The sequence below is a fragment of the Choloepus didactylus genome, chromosome 5 (genome assembly GCF_015220235.1).
Source record: "Choloepus didactylus isolate mChoDid1 chromosome 5, mChoDid1.pri, whole genome shotgun sequence".
NCBI classification, from domain to species: domain Eukaryota; kingdom Metazoa; phylum Chordata; class Mammalia; order Pilosa; family Megalonychidae; genus Choloepus; species Choloepus didactylus.
In genome coordinates, this window is record NC_051311.1 from 73,085,026 (window position 1) to 73,112,054 (window position 27,029).

At 34.0% G+C, this 27,029-nt stretch overlaps 1 long non-coding RNA gene across 1 annotated transcript in view; it reads left to right on the top strand.

Moving 5' to 3' along the window:
* LOC119534190 overlaps positions 1–27,029 on the top strand; it is a 144,537-nt gene that overhangs the window by 94,483 nt on the left and 23,025 nt on the right. The window contains exons 2-4 of the long non-coding RNA XR_005216977.1: positions 4,270–4,380; positions 15,462–15,757; positions 16,886–16,988. This is a non-coding gene — a long non-coding RNA (uncharacterized LOC119534190). The remainder of the gene's footprint in view (positions 1–4,269; positions 4,381–15,461; positions 15,758–16,885; positions 16,989–27,029) is intronic.

Genomic DNA, 27,029 nt, shown 5'->3' on the forward strand with positions numbered 1-27,029 from the left:
AGATGTTCCTATTTAATCAAAGGCTATGACTCTTATACCAATATATGGTGACAATTTCTTACATTGCTTATAGCTATTTTCTCATAAAAGAAAAATTCAAAAGAATTGCAGTCTAATAGTTATACCTAAACATTTCTAACACTTATGCAATAAAGGAGATGAAGATTTGCAGAATAGCCTTTATGGGGAAAAAATTACAGCATTTTGAAGGCATACCAAACAATTTAAAGTGTTGATATTTTTAGGGAAAGGGTTAATTCTCTTGACACTTCTTCGAGTAACCCATTTTAATAGATTCTTGGGGTATTTGTGCCTGAATATTTAAGAGTTAAATAATTTGAGATCATATAAACTTTGGGTCATTAAATAAAAGTTGATTTTACAAATGTGTTTAATAGTTTATAGTTTAAAAATTACAATTAGATGCTTTGTGTGTAAAGTTTTAGGTTAATAATTTTAGACCCTAGTCATCAATGGAAAGTTTTACTTCCCAAATACTTTTCTCCAAATGTATTGTATTACATATATATATATATATATATTAAAAATTGTATTTAGTGTATTTTACTAATTCTATTGCATTTACATTAATATAGTGTAAACAAATATATTCTATTAATTATACATACACATTCATATAAAATATATAATTAATATGTTAGTAATATCCCAGCCAAAAAAATATATTATTTAATCCAGTTTATTTTCTTCCAAGTTGCACATAAAACATTTACATTAATAAAATATCCTTTGGCTTTGAATTCTACTTGCTGATATTTGCTGCCTATTTAATAAATGGTCCATAAATGCTTGAAGAAAAAAATGTGAGGCATTAATAGTCACCTTGTAAGGAGGCAAGTCTTCCAGATTCTTAGGCATGAAGTAAATAGCACTGAGTTCAACCATTCTTAATCTTATTGATGTGTTTAGTGAAGAAAGCGTTCTCAAAAGGAATCTTGGGGTAGCGTGGTTGTAATACTGGGGGTATAGTTGCTTACTGTTAGCCTTCTTCATTCAATGATCCCAGCTATTCCATTATATTTCCTTAAACTCAAGGAAGCAAATATTGATAGTTAAAATAAATTTAAAGGTGATGTCACCTTTAATAATATTGAAAACTTTTTTATTATAAATGTATGAAAAGGCTAATTTAAAAATGAACAATTACACTGATGCCATGACTAATAATCCTGAATTTAGTTATCAAATATATTTTTCTATCCTCACCTGATATTGCTACATTGAAGAATAAATAATTTTTAGATGTATGAAGGTCACCTAAAGAACAAAGATGTTTTGTAGAAGATGCTACAGACCTATATTACAATGGCTTCCAAGGACCATCTAAAAGCATAAAAACTGTTGAAGTTTTGATAGGAGCACATGAGTACATTTTGCACAAATGTATTTTGCACAAAATTTATGTAAAATGTTTTCTCTGACATTTCTTAGATGTATCTTGGGGGGGAAACACCCAATTTTCATTATGGCCAAACTTTATTTTCTATTCTCTATTTCTCTATTTTATAACATGTACATTAGAGCAGAAAATCACCATATCTGTAGAGAAGAGAATAACATATCACCTCTGTGTAAGAGGTTGTTCTGGTTTGCTACTGCTGCCATTATGCAAAATACCAGAAATGGATTGGCTTTTATAAAGGGGTTTATTTTATAAAGGGGTTTATTTGTTTATTACAAATTTACAGTCTGAAGGCCATGAAAATGTCCAAATGAAGGCATCAACACAAGATACCTTCACCAAAGGAAGGCCAATGGCGTCCGGAAAACCTCTGTTAGCTGAGAAGGCATGTGGCTGGTGTCTGCTGATCTGGGTTGTTTTCCAGCTCCACTGTCAGCTCCTGTGTGTTCTTCGAAGTGTCTCTCTTGGCTGCAGCACCTCCTTCTGTCTGTGAGCATTTTTATAGGACTCCAGTGATTTAATTAAGACCCACTGTGAATGGGTGGGGTAACACCTCCATGGAAATTATCCAAGCAAAGGTCTCACCCACAGTTGCTTGAGTCACAACGCCATTCAAACACTCAATCAAAGGAATTCAACCTAGTCAACACTAATATGTCTGCCTCCACAAGACTGCATCAAAGAACATGGTGTTTTGGGGGACATAATACATCCAAACCAGCACAGGGGTACACTGAGATTATACTTTGTAGTGAGAATTCTAGATATTTATTGAGTGACATTATCTTCATTGTCATTATCTTAAATAACATTAAGACAATTTTCTCTTTTTGCCAAAAAAAAAATTCATTACAGAAAAATAATTTTTGCCATCTTATATTCTATAATTTGTTTTACATTTCAAGTGTACTTTAAATGATATAAATTTAAATTGAAGATAATTCTTCTCTTCAATCACAATCTCTTAAACTTATATAAAATATATTATAAAACAATTTAAAATATGATTTCTGAAAGATATCCAGATTACAGTGACATAAATATTATAGAAAAGATGCATAATATAAAGAGATGAAATATATATGTTGTCTCCCCCCCCCCCCCCAAAGTATCTCGGAAACTAGAGTAATGGATCTAATAGTAAATCTAACAGGAGTGGTTTTATAGATTGTGAAATTGAGGTCCAACAGTGTCAAGACAGAAGGTCACAGAACAAATCAATGGATCAGAAAGGACAGGAACTTGGAAATTTCTCTTGTTCTCATTATTAATCAATGAAACATGTTGAAAAATGAGGTTAAAAGCTGACAGCTTTCTGATGAATTAAGATTTTATATTCTGGCCATGTAATACTTCTGTCTTTTTAAAAAATTTGGCAGTTTTTCAAGATGATGTGTTTATATTTAGCTTCTATTTGACAATTTTCCAATTTCCTCAATTGTTTAAAATAGTCTTAGGTTCATGGATATCTTTGAGTTCAGTTTATTATTCATATGAAAAGAAAAAAAATACAGAGCGAATTACCATGAAGCAGGTTAACAGGCCAATAAGGAGAGCTCGATACCATATTTGTTGCAAATTTAGGTGGGATTATTGGCATTATATGTTTGAAAGAGAAACAAATTATTTCATGACAAATAATCAGATATTTTTATTTAAGCTAGAAAATAATGTTGAATATTTTAGCTAACAGAGAGAGATTATGTGTGTTTATGTAAACTTCTCCATGTTCATGTGTTTGGTTTGTAAATTTTATTTTTCTAGTACACTTATAAAATATTAACTTCTGAGACTGTAGAACAAGGGAAGTAACTGAAGCCACAGCTCTCCTTTCAGAGATGTTTCTACTTCTGAATGGTGTGTTGGGTCTCTGTCCTGAAGTTCTGGACACCGTAAGGAAAGGATTAACTTCCTGCCTGGTTGCTCTTCAGTGAAGCCCACCTTGATACAATGAGAACATCCTAATTGAAAATCAGAATGTCACTGGACTTCTTAAAACTGGATCCAATACTGGATCATAGAAGACAGTGAATTAATGACTTTAAAGCCCTGAAGATATATAATTTTCAATCATGCAGAATAAATTGCTAAGGAGTAAAATTGACAAAATATACTAAACAAATTCAACTTAACATATTATTTTAGAAATACACTAATAATCTGAAGACAAACTTGGTTTGCACTAAAAATGGAACCCAAAGTACAGAGAGAAGGAAAAAAAAAAAAAAAAAACAGATGGATTCTGTTTAATGCCAACTGTTGTCCACAAGATATTAAGGAATGGATGTTTTATTTCTTTGCAAAGCTTTTTAAGAGATACACAATAAAATAAGAAAGGTTTCCCAAACAAGAAAAATGTTTCCTGAAGTACCAGTTTATGCAATGTATTTAGAATGGTGTTATATTTTAAGCAGGCTGATCTGGGCAGAGATGTGATCAGATCTGTGGCCTTGCCCTGAGGGATATACTGGATGGAAAATTAGGGGGTATCAAACGCTAGAACAAAAGAATGATTGGAAACTTCTAGGTGCTATCATCACCCTTTATTCCCTCACCAGCATGGAGGAGGGTGCCTAAGTCTCTCCGTGTTAGCAGATTGACTCTGCTTTTTCTCTTCTATGTCATATCCTTGCAAGAACAGGTTTTAGCTGGAAGGCAGTGGAATTCACGCCTTTGGCTGTGCTTCTCAGTTGAATCAGGACTCTAGTATTCAACAGCACATTGTTCCAGAGAAGTTGCAGAGAGAGAAATCTATACTTGCCTAATTCGTTCAAGTAAGAAGATATGATGCGAACATGCAAATAATTAAAATACCTTATGTCTCTTTTTCCTGTTTTTTAAGGAAGCTACTGGAAAATGTGCATCCATGAAACAGATCACCAAAGGAGAATAATGGAAGGAATTTCCAGTGTGGTCAGCTGTATAGCTCACATTAGAGTGGGAAGATAGAAAACTTGGTAAGGATGATCTCCAGGGGGAAAATGAATCAACACAATATGAGCCTGGTTCTTTGGAACAACTATTGTGCTTTGACAGCTGTGAGTATATTTAAAAAGAAAAAATAGCTTCAGAGACATAGATAACCAAAATGACTAATAATTCCAGAGAAAAAGTTTTACAAGAATGGGAACTTAATCATGGTGTATTACATAGTCAATAGTAATGTAACCATCCAGCAATTTCAACATAGCTCTTGATAAAATGAGTAGGCTAAAAGATTTGGGATATAGCATAGAATAGAAGATTCAAAAGCACTAAATCACTTATAACAGGGTATCAACAAATACCATATTAAATTGATAAATATAGAAAAAGTCTGTTAGCATATTATTTAGAATGCAGAGATTAAGGGCAGAAGAAATACCCAAAGGTTTTGAAAGTTGCTGATTATAGAAAGTGGGACTAGGTGGCAGTGAAGTGTGGGGAAGACGATTACTATTTTTCATATGTCTTTTTTTTATGATATTTACATAACTATGATTGCCTTTTTAAAGTTCTTTGAACATGCTAGCCAACTTTATGCTTTCTAAATATCTTTTAATTGAATTTTCTTTACTAAAAATTGAAAACTTTACAAAAATGTTATCTTGAAATATTTATGGTTCCTAACATTATCTTTTAACAGTTGATTTTTTAAAATATATTCTTCTTTTATTTAAAAAGCAACATTATTTTAAAAAGCAGATCTTTTTAATTAATCTTCTATATGTTTTAGAATTCATTTATTTCATATTGCTTTCTTATACATCCTATCCTAATAACACAGTTATTAATCTTCAGGTTTGATAGTTCAGATCCTCTTGTCTGGATTTTACAGATAGGAAGTAGAGCCTCTAAAATAATTTGCCTAGGGTGACCTTTTCTTAACTGGTGCAAAGAGTAGAGTCTGATTCTCCTTACTTGTAGTTTAGTGGGTTCATATATATATATATATATATATATATATACACACACACACACACACACACACACACACACACACACACACACATACACACACACATTTCTGTTAAGATTTTGGATATTAGTTTAATGTGTTTTCTAAATGAGGATATATTTCACTGAAAATGTCTATATACAGTGTTATGTCTCCATTATGGAAGTACTTGCATGATATGATATGTCAAGACAGGTGACAAAATTTACCCACTTATAATTCTTATTTAAATTGTCAAAAACACTGGGGCTTTTGAGTGGATCTAATCAAGTTTAATGAATTCATAATTACAGTTTATATCAATTTTCAACTGCTGACAATGTAATATATTTCTTTCTAACACTGAGTTATGGGAATAATATGTTTTACAGCAAGTTAGAAAACAAAAGAAAAAGATGTTTCCCAGTAGAGATTTGCGTTGTGTACAAGGATAGATCTCCTTCTTCCTGTGGTGTTAAAATCAAGAATGTTCTGGACACCAGTGAGATGTGATCTCAAACATCCTCAGCAGCTCCTAGGATTCAGAGGAGTGTAGGATAAAGTGGCCTTAACAAAAGACAATTTAGGCTCCCTCTTAGTGTCTTGGATTATGCATCCAATTAGTCACATTCCTTTGGTTCAAAGATGATTAGAACTGATAAATTATGAGGTGCAGAGCTAATGGCCACTGCAAATGTTTAATGTACGAATGAAAGTGATATTTGATTTCTTTTGCAGAAAAGTCAGACCGAGGACAGAAAGAGAAGGCGTAATAAGTAGATTTAGTTGATCTCTCTCTGTTGTGAGTTGCCAATCTAATTTTTGTTTGCCTCCTGAGAAAATGGTTTTCTGACCACAGAAAAGATGATTTTGTAAAAAAAAAATACACTATTTAAACAGATGACTTAAACATAAATATAAATGACAAAAGAAAGATCATATAGATACAATTCAGGCATGGTTGTGGAATTAATTACCAAATTGTCTTCACTATTAGGGGAATCTCTTCTATCTTGCCCTGTCCAGATCTCTTCTTTTTCTTTATTCTGACAAATGTGCAAATTCTCTTCTAATAAATCAAATCAGTTCGCCTTTTACCTGGTAAATCCTTGGATGAGGGGTGCTATCATATTGCAAGATATTCTGTCTTTTTGCAGTTGTTCAAGTTTCAGATATTAATATGCAGAAATGTTATCAACTAATATTTGAGTAGCTTTGGCTTTCTGGTTTTTATTGTTGTTGAGATTTTGGAGGTGCTGGAGGTATGAGCCCTAGTTTACTTGTAAATATTTCCAGTAATACCTTCCCTTCTACTGAGATGGGTCATTCTGAGGGTTATTTTTCTCAAATCGTATATTTCATTGTTAATCTCTCCAATGCTTTCATGAATGTCCTTTCAAATGGCAGTAGCTGTAAGTAAAAATGATGGGGTTTAGTTGTTTAGCCATTTCATCACTTTTATATATTTGTTGCATACATGTGAGGAAAAGTTAGTGACATAACATTTAAATGCTTTCTCAAATATTTTACAATGTGAGCCTTTTTACTAGTCAGCTCTTCCATACATCTATTGTGAGAACTTCAATAATGAATTCAGACAATGCTTCATAAAATCATGGTTCAACAAATATCTGAACATTGATTGTATGCTTGATTGAATGCTTGGGTTTGAACTAAGTAGTCAAATGGGGCAATGGACAATAAATAAATAAATAAACTAATAGATAAGAAAATTCTGATTAGTAATAAGTATTTCAATTATGATTCTGAGGAAATACAAGATCCTGAAACACACTCTAAATTATTAGTAAAAGAATGTTTATTTCTAGTAGCACTGTGGTAAGCAAATTATAATTCCTTTATTAACTGGCCTCATTTATATGTTAGAGTACTAAATAGATATTTTACTTTAGCAGACATTGCTATTTATTAGAAAAAGGATGAGCTTTGGAATCAGATAAACCTGGGTTGAAATCCCTTCATTCCCTTTTGACCTTGGGCCATTTAGTGGTCTAACATTACCTTCAAAATATGGTTAATAGTGATCTCAGGTGCAGTCAGGTGAAATGACTTCTTTGAAGCCAAGCACTGACAAGTAAATGCCATCTACTAGCTCTCTATATGTACCTGTATTTCCAAAGGAAGAGAGGCTACACAAATCTTCAACCCAAAGGAAAAGGGATTCTAGTGTCAAGTCATGGGAGGTAATGCAACAATATAGTTATTTGAACTAAGTCTGTATACCAGGAGAATGTGAATTACACATTTTTATTTATTTATTTATTTATTTTTTATGAGGGAAATAATCTTTAAGGAAACCCTTGTCTTCAGAGTGTGACAGTGTTTGCCAAGTAGAAACAGCTTGTTCTCTTAATCATGGTTGTAAGATTTGAAGTTGTCAGGACACTGCTAAAACTCCCATTGCAGAGTCCTTGACTTCACTCTCCAGGGATAAATCAAGCATCAGTCATGCAGTTAATATTCATTTTTTCCTTCTGGAAGACATGGTGCACTCTAGGAAGGGATTTTTAGGGAAACAGAAAGTGGTTTGCTGATGCATCACCATACTTGCTGATCTTCTGCTGGGTTAATTGTTGCACTGGATCTGATGTGGGTCAGTTACTCCGTCCACATTCCTTCTTTGATGATTTTTTTTAAATACATCATGACAAAAATGCCACAACAAACCAATCATCCCATCCAACATCCTACTTGCACTGACAGGGATTTTCTGCTTAGATCCTTACTCTCGCCTGTTTATCCAGACCCAGCCTAGCTCCCTGATACGAGGTAGATGAATTTGACATCTTTGAGTCTTAATAGGCTCTTAACCTTTCCATTTCTGGCAATGCAGTATCAAGACTCAGTGAGGCATTTTTGGTTACTTTGAGGTATCTTTGAACATTGCAAGAGCAGCAAAAAAAAAACTGATAATCTAACTCATTTTTACTTTTGTGTGTCTCTGTGTGGCTTTTTAAACAACAGTTTGTTTAACTTAATAGTAAAACTTTCTAAAATGTTGTTATCCTTAATTTCCTGTGAACTTTACTTTATTCTCTGAGCTGTTTTTCAAAAGCCTGGTCAGATAAACACACATTAATTGCCACCTGGGGCAATATAAAAGGGATATAGAGAAATAAGGAGCATGAATATATCCTTCTTAATGCATCAAATTCTTAATTAGGGAGGGGGTGGACTATAATACATGACAATTTATAAAATGTTAAATGTGTTTTTAAAACTCTGATCTTTCCAAATATTTGTATTCATAGAAAATAATTCGGATATTTTATTTATCAAAATATATACTCAAATAAGTATGGCTATAAATAAGTTACATTTTTATAGGAAAGACAGAATTGTGACTTAAATATTCTTACTCAATATTTTTTATTTGAAAGAGAGACCTTCATTTTTATATTTTGCTATTTGTGTTTTGCAGACTTACTTTGTAACTATGGTATCTCTGAGCAGATTAATTACAATGTTTTACAAATGGTCCATTCCATAGTAATGTTATTGGTACAACAACATTTCCATCTGGTACTTTCAGTAAGAAAACCCTTGAAGATCATCAAAAGAACTGTCTTTTTATGTTATTCCATAACTAGTTTGACTAGCACGGAATTCCATTCTATGTAGAATGAAGAATGAAATTACTACTGAATTAGCATCTGAGATTTATCAATAGAATGAAGACAAAAGTGTTCTTTACTCTTGAGAAAATACTTCATCAGTGAAAAGGACTTTTCAGGATAACTCAGATAACTCATGTGAAGCCTTTCACTCTCAGAGTTGTGGAGTGATAGGATGTTGTTCTTCTTTGGAGATTTTCTGTTGAATGGAAGAAAGAATTGCATTTGTTGCCTTATAGCTTGGTTTGGTTTAAAATTAATATTTATTTAAATTTAATCTCAAAATTAAAGAAATGAGAAAATTATTTTCATAGTGCAATTTGCTGAATATCAAATATCTTTTCTAGAATAGAAAATGGAAATGGAGAAAACAATTCTCTTTACAACAGAATCAGAAAGAATTAAATAGTAAGAATAAATTAAGCAAAGGACCTGCAAGACTTGTACACTGAAATCTACAGAACCTCACTGAAAGATATTAAAGCAGACCTAAGCAAATAGAAACTCATCCTATATTCATGCTTGGGAATAATTGACATACATATAAAAGAATGTTCTCATCTGTGAGAAAGGTATATGTGAATTATATTGTTTGTTCAAAGATATGTACAGCTTGCTCTCATATGTTCAGAGGACAGAGCAATAGATGATGGATGATAGATAGGGAGGGAGGATGCAGTGCATTCCCTATTAAAATTCTAGCTGCTTTTTTTTTTTTTGGCAGAATTTGACAAATTCATTCATTTTATTTTCATAAAATTCATATGGAAATGAAAGGGACACAGAATCACCACAACTTTAAAAAAAAAATATTTGGAGGATTCACAATTCCTAATTTCCAAAACTTACTCTAGCTATAGTAATCAATACATTATGATACTGGCATAAGGCTAGGAATATAGAAAAATAGAGTAAAATTGAGAGTCCAGAAATACTTTCTCACATTTACAGTCAATTGATTGTCAACAAAGGTGCCAAGAAAATTATATAGGGAAAGGGTAGTCTTTTCAACAAATGTTGTTGGGACAAATGGATAGATATCTGTAAAAGAATGAACTCAGAGACCTTCCTCACACCAAACTTGAAAAATTAACTCGAAATGGATCATATATCTAAATACAAGAGTTAAAACTATAAAATTTAGTACATGCATTAGACAAAGCTTCTTAGATATGACACCAAAAGCACAAGTGACTAAAGAAAAAATGGATTAATTGGACTTCATTAAAATTAAAATTTTTCCACTTCCGAGGTTATCATCAAGAGAGTGAAAAAGAATGGGATAAAATATAAAATATTTGCTAGTCATATATGTGATTAAAGAATTGTATCTAGAATATGCAAAGGACTCTTTTTTAAACATCTTTATTGAGATATAATTCATGTTGCATAAAATTCACCTTTTTTAGTTTCATACAAACTCTCCCCCATCCCATCTTCCCCCATCTCCTGATAATCTAGAAATTATTTTCTATCTCTGCAAATTTGCTTTTTCTAGTCATCTCTTATAAATAACGATACGATACAATATTTGTTCTTATGTGACTTGCTTATTTCACTGAGCATTATTTTTCAATGTTCTTTCATATTGCAGCATGTCTCATAAGTTCATTATTTCTTAAGGCTGAATAATGTTCCATTGTGTATATATACTACATTTTATTTATTCATTTATTTGTAGATGGACACTGGTTGTTTCCACCTTTTGGCTGTTGTGAATAATGCTGCTATAAATGTTGGTGTACAAGTATCTATCTGAGGCACTGTTTTCACTTTCTTTGGATATATACCTAGAAGTGGAATTGCTAACTCATTTGGTAATTCTATATTTAACCTTTTGCGGAACTTTTATATTGTTTTCCAGAGTGTTTGCACCATTTTTCGTACACGCTAACAATGCACTAGAGTTCTAATTTCTCTGTATCTTCTCCAACATTTCTTATTTTTCCATTTTTTTTAATTAATAGCATCCTTGTAGCTGATTTGTATGGTATGCAAATTATCTCAATAAAGTGGTTATATTTTTAAAATGCATGTGCCCTTATGAAACTTACATTTTCATCACTTTACAGTCAATAAACTAACAAATACAAAATATAAAAGGTAAAGATGAGTGCCAGGAGTAACAAAAACATAAGGAAAATATAAAAAGGATACAGGAAAATGCAAAAGGATAGAAATTAACAAGAAGGACTATAATTCATGCAAAGGAAAAAGTAGTTAGGCTGGTCATCTCAGAGAAGGTGATTTTTTAACAGACTCCTAAATGAAGTAAAGAAATAAGTCATACAGTATAAAAGGGGAGAGGGTGGGTGGTACTTCCCAGACAAAAAAATAATATGGAAGTGCCATTTTCTGAAATGCTGAAGACTACATTAGAGAGTAGCAGGTTTGGATAGATGGGAAAATCAAGAGTTGGTTTTTGCCTGATTATATCATTAAAGTCTAATGTATTCAAACTTCTTAACATTTTTCCAGTTTATTGGTTTAATGATTTTAGTTAACATTTATATAGTTCTTGCTATTTCCAGGCATTGTTTTATGAATGTCAAATATATTAGTTAGTTCATCATAACACCTTAAGAGGTAAGACATATTATTAGTTTGAAACATAATATGATAGCCGCTTCACATGGTTTAGTCTTATTATCTCTCTTTTCATAGATAAGGAGATTTGGGAACAGAAAGATTAAGTAAATTGTATAGCACATCTAAAAGCAGTGGGGCTGAGGAAAAAACTCAGTCTGTCTCAAAAAGCTGAGTTTATCTAAGACTTTATATTGGTATCCCATTGACATTTTATTTCACATTTTCTGATTCCTAATGATGTTCAGCATATTTCAGTGTTTATTGACTCTTTGGACTTACTTTTTTATAATTTCATATACAAATTGTTTTTTACATTCCTATTAATGTGTGGAATTTCTTGTTTCTTTCTTCAAATTCACTTGCATATATTTGATTTACATGCTCCTCAGTTCATACGAATACTACCATTTTAATTCATGCAAAGCCATGATCCTGTTTTATTTTGTTTTATTTCCTATGTTATCCATGGTAATCTCTCCCAATTTCATCCCTTACCCTAAACCACAAATAGTGTTTGAAATAATGATGATGATGATGATGATGGTGATGATGATAATAGCAAACATAATATAGAACTAACCATTTGTCAGACACTGTTCTAAGAACATAGTATATGTTAGCCCATTTAACCCTTACAGAAACCTTATAAGGTCGATACTGTTAGTTACCATTTTACAAATTAAAAACTTAGGCAAAAATGCTTGCCAACATCACACAACTGATAACTGATGAACAAGGTTTTGTAAGCAAGATGTTTTCTTCCACATAATTTGACCCCAGAACCCATGCCCTTAAATTTTTTCACATAAAATATGTAGAGATTGACTGTAAGTGCTGTTACAGGAAGATACCATGCTCCTGCTCCTCATTTTTGCAACTGGTCATGAAGCAAAGTTGGTATTCATAACTTCAATTCTCTGCTCTGGTATTAGGTAACTTCTGCTGCATAAGAAATCACCCCAAAACTTAGTCATTTCAAAAGCAGCCATTTATTTAGCTTAATCCTCTGTGAGTTGAGAATTTGTGTCGGGCTGGCTGTTATAGGCTAGTCACAGCTAGGTCAGCTGGTCTCTTCTCGGTATGGTCTCTCATTCCTCAACAGGGTGGCCTGGGCTTGTTTGCCTGGTGACTAGTTAGAATTAAACAAAAGAGGAGGAGTTTTTCTTTTGTTTGTCTTTGTTTTTTTTAAATTGCATGCATTTTATATGAAAAAATCAGTAGTGTTTCTCTACACTGGTAATGAACTATAGGAGGAGGTAATCCAGAAAAATTTCATTCACAATGGCAACTGGGAGAATCAAGTATCTAGGAATGGACTTAGCCAAGGATGTAAAGGACAGAAAACTACAAAGTATTGCTAGAAGCAATCAAGGAGAACATGGATGAATGGGGGTGGGGTGGAGGTGGGGGCATTCTGTGTTCATGGATCAGAACTAGATGTAGTTAAGATGTCAATCCTAACCCGGGATATTTATAGATGGAATGCAATTCCAATCAAAATTCCAGCAACCTTCTTTGCAGTAACGGAAAGGCAGATCACCAAATTTATAGCAAAGCAGCATGGTGCTGGCCCAAGGACAGGCACAGAGACAGGCGGAATTGAATTGAGAACTCAGAGGGTCACCCTCACATTTATAGCCAATGGATTTACGACAAGGGGGTAAAGACCAGTTGATTGGGAAGGAATGGTCTCTAACAAATGCTGCTTGGAAAACTAGATCTCCATTTGCATAAAAGAAGAATGAAGCCCCCTACCTCACTCCTTATACAATGGACAGAATACCTAAGAGCCAGAACTGTCAGACTCCTGAAGGAAACGTGGCAGGTGTCTTCAGGACCTTGTGTTGGGCAGTGGTATCTTAGATTTTGTACTCAGAGCACAAACAGCAAAAGAAAAAAAAAATAGATAAATGGGACCTCATCAAAATTGAAAACTTTTTGTCTCAAAGAACTTTATTATGAAAGTAAAATGAGAACTTCTACAATAGGAGAAGGTATTTGGAGGCCACACATCCAATAAGGGTTTGATGCCTTAAATATATAAAGCAATCCTTTAGCTTAACAACAAAAAGACAACAACACAATTAACTAATCGAGGGGCAACTTGAAGGGACAACTCTCCAAAGATATGCTAATGGCCAGAAGGCACATGAGAGGTTGCACAGCATCACTAACCTGCAGGGAATTGCAAATCAAAACCACAATGAGATGCTGTTTCACACCCATTGGTGGAATGGCTGCTATAGAAAGAACAGAAAATGATTAAGTGTTGGAGAGGATGCAGAAAAGTAGGAACATTCATTTGTTGCTGGTGGCAATGTAGAGTGGTGCAGCTGCTGTGGAGGAGAGTTTGACAGTTCCTCAGAGAGCTGGGTCTAGTTACCATATGGCCTGGCAATTGCACTGCTAGGTATATGTTCTACAAGTTGAGGGCAGGGAATCAAACAGATATTGGCTTACTGATGTTCACAGCAGCATTGTTCATGGTTGCCAGGGTCTGGGGGCAACCCAAGTATCCATTGACTGATGGATGGATAAATATAATATGGTGTATCTGTATGATGGAATATTATTCAGCTACAAAAAGGAACGAAGTCTAGATATATGTGACAACATGGATGAAACTTGAAGATATTATGTTGAGTAAAATGAGCCAAACACAAAAGGACAAATGTTGCATGAACTTAGTGATAGGAATCAGTTAGAATGGGCAAACTCAAGAGTCAGAATCTAGAATATAGGTTACCATGGATAGGGTAGGGACAGAGAATGATCAGCAAAGGTTTAAAATGTACAGGGTTCCTAGTTGGAATGATAGAAATATTTTGGTAATGGATGGTGGTGTTGGTAGCACAACATTGTGAATGTAATTAACAGTGCTGAAATACATGTATAAAAGTGATTAAATGGGGAAAATGTTAGGTTGTATATATGGTCTTGGAATAAAAATTAAATATGAAAATCCACAGAACTGTACTGCAGAGTGAACCCTAAGTTAAATCATGAACTATAGTTGGTGGTGTGATTACAAGGTTGTGCTTTCATCAATTGTAACATGTTACACACCAATGCAAGGTGTTAATAAAAGGGTGGTATATGGAAAAAAAAATTGCCTGAGGCCTAACCTTGGAACTGGCACGTTACCAATTATGCTGCATTCTATTGGCCAAAGGAATCAGAGTAACAGACGCTCTTGATGGGAGAGGTATAAAGTCATATCAAACAGATTAAGAGTAAGAGTGCAGGCTACCTATGGAATCTACTACAATTATCCAAATTCAATTTACTCTTTATTGACAGTCAACACAGAATACTTTACTTTTAAGAGGACCTGAAGCTTTATTTTCTTTATTAAGTTGTAGGCGATTCTTTAACTTTTATGGGTTGAATTTTGTCTCTGGAAAGACAGTACAAGTTCCAGCCCCTGGTCTTGTGAAAGTGACCTTATTTGGAAATAAGGTTTTTGAAGATGTTATTAGTTAAGATGAGGCAAAACTGATCTAGTGGTAGCAACAACTCCTACCGGCATTCCTGGATAGCAGAGACCAGACATTAAATGACTTGCAAACCTGCTGATGCTCTCTGCCTCAGGATGTTTCTCAATACTTTATAGAAAAGGGTGTTTTATGGGACCTCTGGTAGAATATGGTTGGAGAGTGGATAAGAAGTTCCTATCTGATACATAAACTCCAAATGTCTTAGGTCCCTATTTGAATTCCTTTTGTTATTTTTGTATCAGGCAGAGTCAATCAAAGAAACTGAAAGTACACTAAGTACAATGTTTAATACAGATTAACTGAATGCATGGAATCTATTAAATACATGATGGAAAATCAGAATCCTAATCATAAGTAATGAGGAAAACACAGCTTCTTGCTATTGCTGCTACCTTCCATAGGGTTCGACAGACAAAGAGAGGAGGCTGTTTTACTTGAGCCTCAGGAGAACAGAGTCCATCAGAGGAAGTTGAAGCCACAACAGACCTGACTGGTGAGAGCTGGTGCAACTGACAAGAGTCACTCAGAGGCTGGAGCAGATAATGAAAGAGCTAAATATCCCGGCTTTTTCCTTTCTCTCATGTTCTGAACTGCCTCCAGTTCCTTTCATTGACTGAACCAAGTTGCCAGCTAACTTGAAGAAGATGCAACCTGTGGGGCTTATCCCTGCTGCAATACTGAGCAAAGAAGGTAAAAGGTAAGGAAAAGATCTGAACTCAAAAAGGCAAAGTAATGGCATATTATACCAAGTATTCTGGTTATCGATTACTAAGTGAAAAACCACCTTAAAACTTAGTGGCTTAAAACTATGACAATACTTATTTTGCTCATGACTCTCCAATATGGGCAGGGCTCTGCTCTACTTTGTGTCAACTGGGGTCATTTTAAATCATTTAACATTTTGTTCATTTTCATATCTTGTGCTTGGTACTGGCTATCAGCTGGAACTCAGGTAAGACTGTGGCTCAAACAACTCTATCTTTCCTCCCCATGAGACTGCTGAGCATACTCACTATATAGTGGTTTGGTTCTAGGGGAAAATATCCTATGAATATTACATGCATACTGTTGTTTCTGACATAATCACTGCCTTGTCTGGATTTTGAAGGGAAATATCATAAACCCACACTTCTCATTGGAGGAGTATGTCAAAATCACATCATACGAAAAGCATGCAAAATAGAGTATAATGGTTGGGGCATATTTAGAAAGCATATCCAAGAAACTCTGGAAATTCCACTTAATTTTAGTTCAGGCCACTGACTGAGTCTAGATATAAGCCAATAAGCATAACTCATCCAGATTTTTGAACTCAAAATCTCTAGTGCACCCACATTGATAAATTTAGTTTTCTGATCCATGACTTTAGAATACATTCTCACATATTTTTTCAGGTTGTTTTCAATATAAATTAGCAAAATCTTGAAATTTGGGTGTTTACATTTTTGAGCCTGAATTTATATTGTTCCTCTGGCTTACACTGAGATCTTACTCTCAAAGCCTTGAGGGTGTTTGGAGATGAGGCATGAAAAAAACTTACCTCTCCTTAAATTCACAGACCATTTTCTTTTCACATATGAGACTGATCAAGGCTATGAATTCAGCTGATTTTCTGAGGTGGTTAACTGTAGATAAAATGTTACAGCTATGATTGATTTTTTTTCTATAATCAGAAAAAAGTTTAATTTCTCTGGTTGACTTTATATGGGAATTTTGGACTTCAAGTTTATAATCCATTTTCTTTAAAATATTTAGCATGGTTAGAAACAACCAGACCACTGGGACTTTCTTGGAATAATCATCATTATATATTGTTCTATGACAGTGGCCTGCTGGTTCTTCAAAGTTTTGTCTTCGACAAGCTTTTCATTCCATGTGATCAAAGGAGAGGGATTGTGGGGTGGAAGAGATTCAGACTTTAAAAAACAGTGAGTACCATTATTATTATTTATAATGCCATTATATTATTACATTATAATTATTATTTCTTATTAGTGTTATTTTAAATGAAACAGACAGGAATATATTAGTGAATTTTGAGCACGAGAGTAACATGATCTGATTTAATTTCTAATAGAATCCTTCCGGATGCTCTGCTAAGAGTAGATTGTTGGAATAATGATAAAGGCAAGGAAGCCAGTAAAGAATCTATTGGAATGAACCACTTGACAGATACTGCTGGCTTATACCAAGCTGAGGTAGAGATGGACATATTTTTGAAGTTAGAAACACCAGGATTTGTGAGTAATTGCTGGTAAGGTATGAAAAAAAGAGAGGAGCCAGCTGAAAGGATAATGTTACCATTACCGATATGGGGAAGACTGAATGAGGAATAGGCTGGGAAATGGAGGGTGTGGTATCAGGAGTTACATGTTAGACATGCTGAGTTTGAATATCTAATAGGCATTCAAATTTAGATGTCAAAGAAGTGATTAGATGTTTCAGTCTAGAATTCAGAGAAAACTTTGGGGTGGATATAAAATTTTAAAAGTTGACAGCATACAGATGCTTTGTAGCTCCTAGTATGAGAAAAATTAATTGAAAGATGGAACAATGTGGGCTGTGAGGTAAAAATAAAATCAGGAGACATTCTATGATATCCAGGAATATAAGAAAGAAAGTCTTGCCAGGAGAAGGGAGTATTCAAAGTGTCAGTCTGCACCTAGGACAAATACGATGAGGGCTGAGAAATGACCATTGAGATAACAACATGGGGCTCATAGGTGATGTTGATAGGAGTAGTTTTCTTGGAGTAGTAGGAAGGAAAGCCTGATTCTATCAAGATCAGGAGAGACATGCAAATTGTGCACAAAGACACCATTTGCAGAGTTTGTCTTTAATGGAGATCAGAGATGTTGAAGGCATTTTTTCATCTTTGTAAACTATATTTCTACTTTATAAAGGATAAATTTATTCCCTACTATGAAAGATGGAGTTATTAGCACCACAACCCCTCTCCAATTTATCCTCCCTACAATTTCTGATTTTTTAAAATATATTTTTACCTGGTCAGCTTTTGTAACATGTTTTTTTTTCTAGCCTGCAACCACACCATTGTTTCAAAATTCTAGTTACATATGTATATAAATTCAATATACACCACCTGTACTTCTAAATGTCTTCTTTTGGTTAGCTAAATTTCAATTAGTAGGTTTTATTTTTTTCAAAAAGGCTCATGAATACAGTCTTCTCTGAGGTCTTCGTATTTGAGAATATCTTCCTTTTGCTTTTGTACTTGAACGGAAGCCAGACTGAATACAACTTTCTTTGTAAAAATATTTTCTGCAGTAATTTTAAAATTTTGCTGTACTGTCTTCTGGTTTCATGAAGATGTCTGAGACCAGCCTAATTTTTCCTTTGCAGGCGGCTTTCTTTTTCTACCAAGATGATTGAAGTATACATTAAAAAATTTTTAACCTTTTTAACATCCAGAATACAACTCAAAGCTGATTTTTATCCTTTAATTCATTTTTAAATAATAAGCATTTTTAATCTATTGATGCAATTTTTCAATGCAGGGCCATTTTGCTGTGTCATTTCTCTGAATACATTTTTCAAGTTTCAGTTGATGCATTCTTCATTTTAGGATCCTTCTGTTGGATCATCAGTCTCTTTGTACCTATTATCTGATTTTCATCACTTTAACCTCTTTGTGCTTTTCCTGAGAATTTAAAGTGACAGTCTAAATTTCAGCAATAACTTCTTCCTTGCTGTTTCTATTTTATTTTATTAGTTAAGCTATTGATTTGTTCCAGTTTATAACATGTTTCCTTTGTTCTGAAATGTCTTTTTCCATCATGATGGATCTACTAAACAAACACCGTGTGTGTGTGTGTGTGTGTGTGTAAGTGTAATTTTTAATACCAAAGTGATTTTCTAAGGGGGTTTGAATTATATATATATTTTTACTTTTTACCAATTTGTATTTCCTAATTTTTTTTTTCACTGTCTTTTTCCATTTTTCTTTACTAAAAAGAAAAAAATTTGAGAAGGAACTAGTTGAGTAATCATTTGAACAAGTCACTAGAATTTATCTCCTTTTGTACTAGTCTGGGTCTTATTCCACTATATTAGGTTCTTATCTGACAGTATACATATAAGCTTTAAGTCATACAAAGTGCATAAATTCCAGGAATTACACTGTTTCTCAAATTTTCTCATTGTAGTCTGTTAAAAATAGCTAGGTAGACTATCAGATCTTCTTTTCAATAGGTTACTCTCTCTGAGACAGGAATATTCAGTGGTATATCAGTCTAAGCTTCTCCTTCTTTTCTTGGCTTGAACTTGATATTCTTTTCTGAAGCAAAATAATTACAAGCCATGGACAATAAATTTAAATGACCATCCTTTAAGCTTTGGTATTTCCTTACATATTCTGACAAACTATTAATTTATATCTCTAGTAACCTTCTGAAGCCATTGCAATGCTGCATCTGTTAAGGCTACTTCAAGGATATATGGATGGGAAAGTACATGTGGGGAGGCAGAATGAACACTCGACAGCAGAGGCAGATTAACCAAGAAGCCAGAGAAGCTTACACTTTAGAACCTCTAGTCCTCTGGAGAAAAATTTCTATTGTAAGAGCAGGAGCTCTTGTAACATGTTTCCCCTGTCATATCTTCTTTTCAGAATTTTTAATGGAAGATATTTTATCCTCAATCACTATGTCTTGACTCCTGGAAAAAGCAAACACAAATCCTCCCTGGAGGAAAGTATCCCCAATTTAGACTAACATCAATTAGTTTCTTGCTTTGAAAGATAGGCTTATGGTTCTGTACCAAGTGTTTTGGATTTTAATGCTATTACAGCATGTTTACATACATAAATACTATGAAAATTTGGGGTCTATTATGGAGGAATGTGTATATGATACAGACCTTGTCAGAATTAGGCATGGAACACTTCGAATTTCTGGAAGTGGACTTCCAAATTTCAGCAAGATCCTTATTTGCACAGAGAATAATAGTGAAAATAATTTCCTTATCAAAATCCTTTTATTTTTTTTTGAAAGTTTCAGCATAATGTGCTCACACCTAGGTATGGATTTGAGGCTTTATTTCCAGAACTTAGCTCTCTTATTGATATTTGCCCCAAGGTGAAACAGTGGTTTGTATTTAATGAACAGATTGTTTTATGTTATGTTTTTGCGTGTCTTATTGTTTTGGTAGTACCTCTTTCCCTCCCATGAGTACAGCAATATTTTCTGAAGTATTTGTTTCTGACCAAAAGGGAGATGCAAAATGAAACAGAATGAAACTTCAGTGGCTGAGAGATTCCAAATGGAGTCGAGAGGTCACTCTGGTGGACATTCTAATGCACTATATAGATAACCCTTTTTAGGTTTTAATGTACTGAAATAGCTAGAAGTAAATACCTGAAACTATCAAACTGCATCCCAGTAGCCTTGACTCTTGAAGACAACTGTATGACAATGTAGCTTACAAGGGGTGACAGTGTGATTGTGAAAACCTTGTGGATCACCCTCCCTTCATCCAGTGTGTGGATGGATGAGTAGAAAGATGGGGACAAAAACTAAATGAAAATAGGGTGGGAGGGGGGAGATGATTTGGGTGTTCTTTTTTACTTCTATTTTTTATTCTTATTTTAATTTTTTCTGGTGTAAGACAAATGTTCAAAAAATAGGTTGGGGTGATGAATGCACAACTATATGATGGCACTGTGAACAGTTGGTTGTACACCATGGATGATTGTATGATATATGAATATATCTAATAAAACTGAATTCAAAAAAAGTATTTGTGTAGTAATTCTGGGCTAATCACACTGTAGCAGGAGATTCCTTTTCTTTATATTACTTTTGGAGTCAGAAGTCACAATAGCACTTAATATGTAGCAAATATATTTAAATGTACATTTCTAAATAGATGTAGAATTATTAAGCAACTGTGTTCTATATCTGGAATAACAGAAGCCTAATCATGCTTTTGATTCTCTTAGCTATGTCTCTTTCCATTAGTCTTCACTTCACCTGTTAATTTTATTTGGCAATTATTTCCAAGTGTATTAATTTTTTTCTCTGTCTTATTTACACTCAACATTTAGCCTTACTAATTTCTTTGCTCACCTTTATTTCTGAAACCTAATTCTTTCTCTTGGATTAAATGTTCTTCTACCAGAAGCCTATGCATACTCTAGAAATTCTTCTAGTAAGAATTTATGGGTAATAAATTCTGAGAATTTTCATGATTGAAATGTCTTTATGTCAGTCTAATGCTTGCTTATGTACAGAATCTGTTACTTCTCTTTTGAAAATGTTGCTCATTGTTTCCTGGATTTTATTGTTGTTGATAAGAAGTCTGATATGAAGCCAATTCTGGTTTATTATATATCTAATATGTATTGTCTGAAAGTTTTTACAATGTTTTGTCTGTTGATGCTCTCAATTTCACTACAACAATCATTCATTGTTGATTTTTTTTTTTATATGGTTTATCGCTTTCCTCAGTTTTGGAGTATTCTTCTTTTTTATCTCTTTGAAGAAGGCCTCTCCTCCATTCTCTTTTTTCTCCTTCATTCTCCATTTTCTATTTATCTTATCTTTCTTTTCACATTTCTCTCTATCCATTCCTTTTTACTGCTTTCTGGGAAAATTACATGGCCAGATCTTATAGAAAAATAATATGGTCTTTAGCTCTGTTTTAAAATAAATCCAACATAGCTACCATTTTAAAAAATTCAATAAATTTAGTCTATTTTTTCATTGAAGAATTACCTCTTTCATCTTGATGAAAATAGTGCTTATGCTTAATTTAAAATATTATTCGTTTCAGAACCCAACAGTTCATTTATATGCCCAATAGTTAAAGTTCTGAGTAGGTATTTATTAAAAAGCAAACTTTAGCTAAGTCCCTGGAGAGGCAAAATAAATGCATGTATGCTTTAGTTTCTACCCATCCTTGGGGAGACAGAGGCAAATAAAATATGATGAAACAATGTGATGCAAGGCAGGGAGATGCTGACCCAGAGTCAGAAAAGAAGTTCCAAACTGAAACTTTGGGATTATAAGGTAGATGAGTTACTTTAACTCTTTCCTCATGTGGGAATTTTATAATATTTTATGCAGTTGTAATTACTTTGGTTTGTTGAGTTTACTATAAGATTTATGTCATTGACTTTCCTCAAATGTTTGTTTTCTCAATTGTGCCTTCTTCTTTGTATTTGATTTTCAGTTAGATATTCGTCTGTGTCTGAACAGTTGGTTTGGAGGATGATACAGTTTACTAAGACTCATACCTTGGCCCATCACTTCAGAGAGAAGGGAGGTGTAAGGGCTGAGGAGAGGCAGGACGTACAAGTAACTCTGGGTTAGATATTCCTATTCCTCCTAGAAATTACCAGCCACTTGAGACTCTATCCTAGCTAATTATTTATAAGTGCATTTTGTGCTAAAGGAAAATGATTCCAGATGGAAGCTTGGTGATGCAGGAAGGAATGGAGAGAGCAGAAATGAGAATATTTGGGAAAATGAAAACATTATGATTATTTTTAAAAGCAAAATATATATTATGATATGTGAGTTTTAATGCAAATAAAGAATTAAAAGCTATGATAATATTGGCACAAAGTTGGGGGCAGTAGTAAATGGACTGTTATAGGGGTCTAATATTGTTTGAGAAGTGGTAAAGTACTTATTTAAGATAGACCATAATATTGTGTATTTTAATCTCTATATTACAAGCTAACCACTAAAAGAAGAAAAAAGATATGACTAAAATGTGAATAGAGATGAGAAAAACAAATATTTAATGATGATTTATTATTCAAAGGAAGATTAGACAAGATTAGAGAAATAAATAAAAAACAACCTCTAAACAAGAAAAGGATGCTGACTGTCCCCACTGTTATTCAACATTGTACCGGGAGTTATTGCCAGAGCAATTAAGCAAAATAGAAATAAAAGACACCCAAGTTGGAAAGGAAGTAGTAAAAGTTTCCCTGTTTGCAGATGACATGATCCTATACAAAGAAAAGTCAGCAAAATTTACAATAAAGCTCCTAGGGCTAATAAACAAATTCAGCAAAGTGGCAGGGTACAAGATCCACACCCTCAAATCATTAGTGTTTCTCTACACAAGGAATGAACAATCAGAAGAAGAAATCAAGAAAAGAATTCCATTCACAATAACAGTTAAATGAATCAAATATCTAGGAATAAATCTAACCAAGGATGTAAAGGATGGCACACAGAAAACTACAAAATATTGCTAAGGGAAATCAAAGAAGAGGTAAATAAATGGAAGGACATCCCATGTTCATGGATTGGAAGACTAAATATTGTTAAGATGTCAGTACTATCCAAAGCAATTTATAGATTCAAAACAATCTTCATGAATAATCCAACAGTCAGAGGCTGGTCTGCCAGGGTCTTTGTTATTTACCGAGGGCCACTTTGCATGCTATACAGTCAGCACTTGTGTTCCACCCTGGAGCTCTGTGGACTTGGGTCCTTGTGACTGGATGTCGGTGGGGTTGTAACTCACTCCTGTGAGTGGCTCTATTGTCTACCTCTGCAGCAGGAAGTACCCAGGCTGTACTAACTCTGGGTGACTCTTAAATTGTGCAGGACCAAGTGATGGGCAGAGGCCTGGACTTTCAGGTCTGGGTCCTAGATCTCCTACCATCTTTTGCTGTTTTTTTGTTTGTTTGTTTGTTTTTCTTCAATTCAGCATTTGTGGATTTGTTCTCCAGTCTCTATCACAGGCAAGTGAGATTTGTCCTTTTATTAGCTGTTTCTGAGGGGGGATTTTTTTCCAGGGGATGTCTTACATCACCATGCTGATAACATCACCTGGGAATCTCCCCTGAGCTTTTTATTTCAATCTACAACATGGGTCACCATCAGCTCAGGGTCAGGTACCCAGTATGGTTTCAGTTAACAATGGCTGGGATGAGAGTTATTTTTGGACAGCTAATGGGGAATTAAAATTTAAGATTCCAAGGTATATATTTGACAAAATAATATATAGTATATTGTTCCTAATCTGACACCAGCATTTCTTAAGGAAGTGCCTTGGAATATCTGAATCAGAATATTCTGTGGTTCTTGTTAACGACATACATTAAAGGGTTCCACTTAAGCTTTATTTTATCTGGACTTCTTTGGTTAGAGCTGGAAAACATGTATTTTTACAATTTCTCCAGTAAAATTTAAACTAAAGCATAATGAGATTTTGGTATCCAGGTGGATATTTATACTTAAGCAGTCCAAGAGAACTCACTGTTTTATAATCATGTTGCCCTGAGACTGAAAAAAGTAGCATGTAACTCTAACCTGGTTTTAAAAGGCAGGTTCTGATCCCTGATGCAGATTAGTAAGTTTATAAAACTTGGAATTAGTAAGGAAAGATGTTACTATGGTTGACTAGCCTAAAGATACAAAGGAAAAGCTACATAGAAACAGCCACCTTTTTTACCTTAACGTTACTATGTTATAAATATTAGGTAATAGAGGAAAGAGCAATAATAGCTGAGAGATTTTTTTCATTCTTCTGGTCATTCCTCCTCCCAAGAAGAAGCAAAATGTGAAAGAAGATGCAAAAATAATTTTCCCAATAGCCCCCACATGGCAGAAATTTCCATCATAATGACCTATAGATTTTGAGAAGAAAATGATCCATAACAAAATTTTCCAATATGTCTACCTGGATAGTTTATGGTTTGGAAACCTTTAAACTTTCTTTCACTGAGCTACATTTAAACATTACTTTGGGGGCATATAGAGGAATATATTATATAAGAAAGAACCTAAGGAATTTGATGTACTATTTATTAAAAGCATGTCGGTGAGGACATTGCTCATTGTATTATATTTTCTTCTCTTGAAGAAGATCCATGGGGAAATTTCACTTTGATCTAAATTTAAAAAATAATTATATCTCTCCTGAGCAACCTCAGACTGTATTTTTCTAAAATGTAACTAATCTTTCCTGCCTGGAAACATATTCCTCCTCTTGTCTCTTTAATCTGGAGAATGGTGCAATCAACCAAATATTTGATGCCACTTGGTTTCTTATCCTTCTTCATGCTCCACACACAATCAATCACTGTATTTTCCATTTCCTACCTCTTTAATAGCTGTCTGTTCCCACTGCAATTACCCTACTGCCTGGATTACTACAACTGCATTTCAATGTGTGTCATTGCCTCCAGTCTTGTGCTACTCCAGTTCACACATTTCAGAAACTTTCTGATAATATTTAGACAACAGATTGAAATTGAATATATATGCATTTGTGCCACAGATTGGACTGTAAGCACTGAGAAGGTAAGTATGATGTCATGGACACTGTGGATTGCTGGAAGCTATATTTACCCCAGAAAAGATCATGTATTTAAAGCTAATCTATTCCTGTACGTGGGACCTTTTGATTAGGTTATTTCAGTTGATGCATACCCCAGGTGGGTCTTAATCCTTTTAGTGGAGTCTTATAAGAGATGAAATTCAGAGAACTACACAGAGAAGCTCAGAGAGAAAAGCCAGAGAAGCTGAGAGAGGACACACAGAAAACAGAGAGAAACCACAGAAACAGAGAGGAAGCCACTGAAGCCAGAAGCTGAAAGCAACGAAACCTGGGAGAGAAGGACCAGCAGACATCACCGTGTGTCTGGCCATGTGACAGATCAGCTGAAGATCACTGGTAGCCTGTCTTAGGGGAGAAAGCATCACCTGTTGTTGCCTTGATTTGGACATTTTCATGGCCTGAGAATGGTAAACTTGTATGTTTTAAATCCCCATTGTAAATGCCAACCCATTTCAGGTATATTGCATTTCAGCAACTTGAGCTAGCTAAAACAGACAACATGATTAGTATCATTATTTTTCCTTCTGTATGTTAGACATTTGCAAATGCATACTAATTTTTATGTCAACTCTGACAATGGCATAAACTCCCATGGATTATTTAAAGTAATAACATTTCCCTGGATTTACCATAGTTTTCCTAATTTTGAACTTTAGCCCTAATGTCTTCATTTAGTCAATTCCTCCTCTTCTATGTATTTAAAGTCCAAATTATTTTTAGAATTAGGCAGGTTATTCATAAATAATATGAACATTAATTTAAAAGAGAGACTTTGGCTGGCAGACAACCTGCAATGTCCTTGCGGAAAACCAGTTCCCTGGAAATCACATTTGGAGAATTCATCTTGTTCAGTGCATGTCTGTGAAGTTCTATGCCTTTTTATTCCTGTAGCATCAATGATAGCATGCTTCAGTCCAACTCCACTCTTTACTCAAAGGTATTATTACATCTCACCATAGAATGCTATTTTATTTCATGCTTCGCATGCTCAATGGTTTTGACCTTTTAAGCAGTGTTAATAAATGTCATAACTCTCTTTGACCTCATCATCTTTAAGAGACACTTCTAAAAGCACTGCTGAGAGGCATAATATTAAAAAAAATTAATTGCTGCAGATCAGCCTAAATGAATGTGAAAAAGTATTGAAAAATAGTTTTTAAATCCTGTTACCCAGAATCTCTGTGTTATTGGAAGGTATTTTGGGGGCTAGTATGAGGGACAAAGGAGCAGATAATTGGTTGGATGGATATTCCTTCTTCTCTTGGGTTGCTGCTTCATCCATAGCATTCCACTTTTGGAGATCTGTGGTGCAAGGTTAAAATATTTTTAAAATGACTGTAGGATTTCAGATCTATATAAATTTTAGTGTTTTAGGCATTTTCATCATTATCTGTTCCTGCTTTTCCTTAGAAATGTTACATTCATATACCCAAATTGATCACCACAGCCTTTATTATTTTCTTATCCTACTGAGATCACCTTGAAAGTTTGCCAATATTTAAGTTGATCTGGACTGGGCCTCAATTTTAGTCGAGGTTTTAGCAGGATTAATCACTACATTTGAAAATGTATTATTCATCTACTTGTAGAAGGGAATTCATTTTAAAAATGGATTATTCATGTGTCACCAGTTTTGCATATACTGA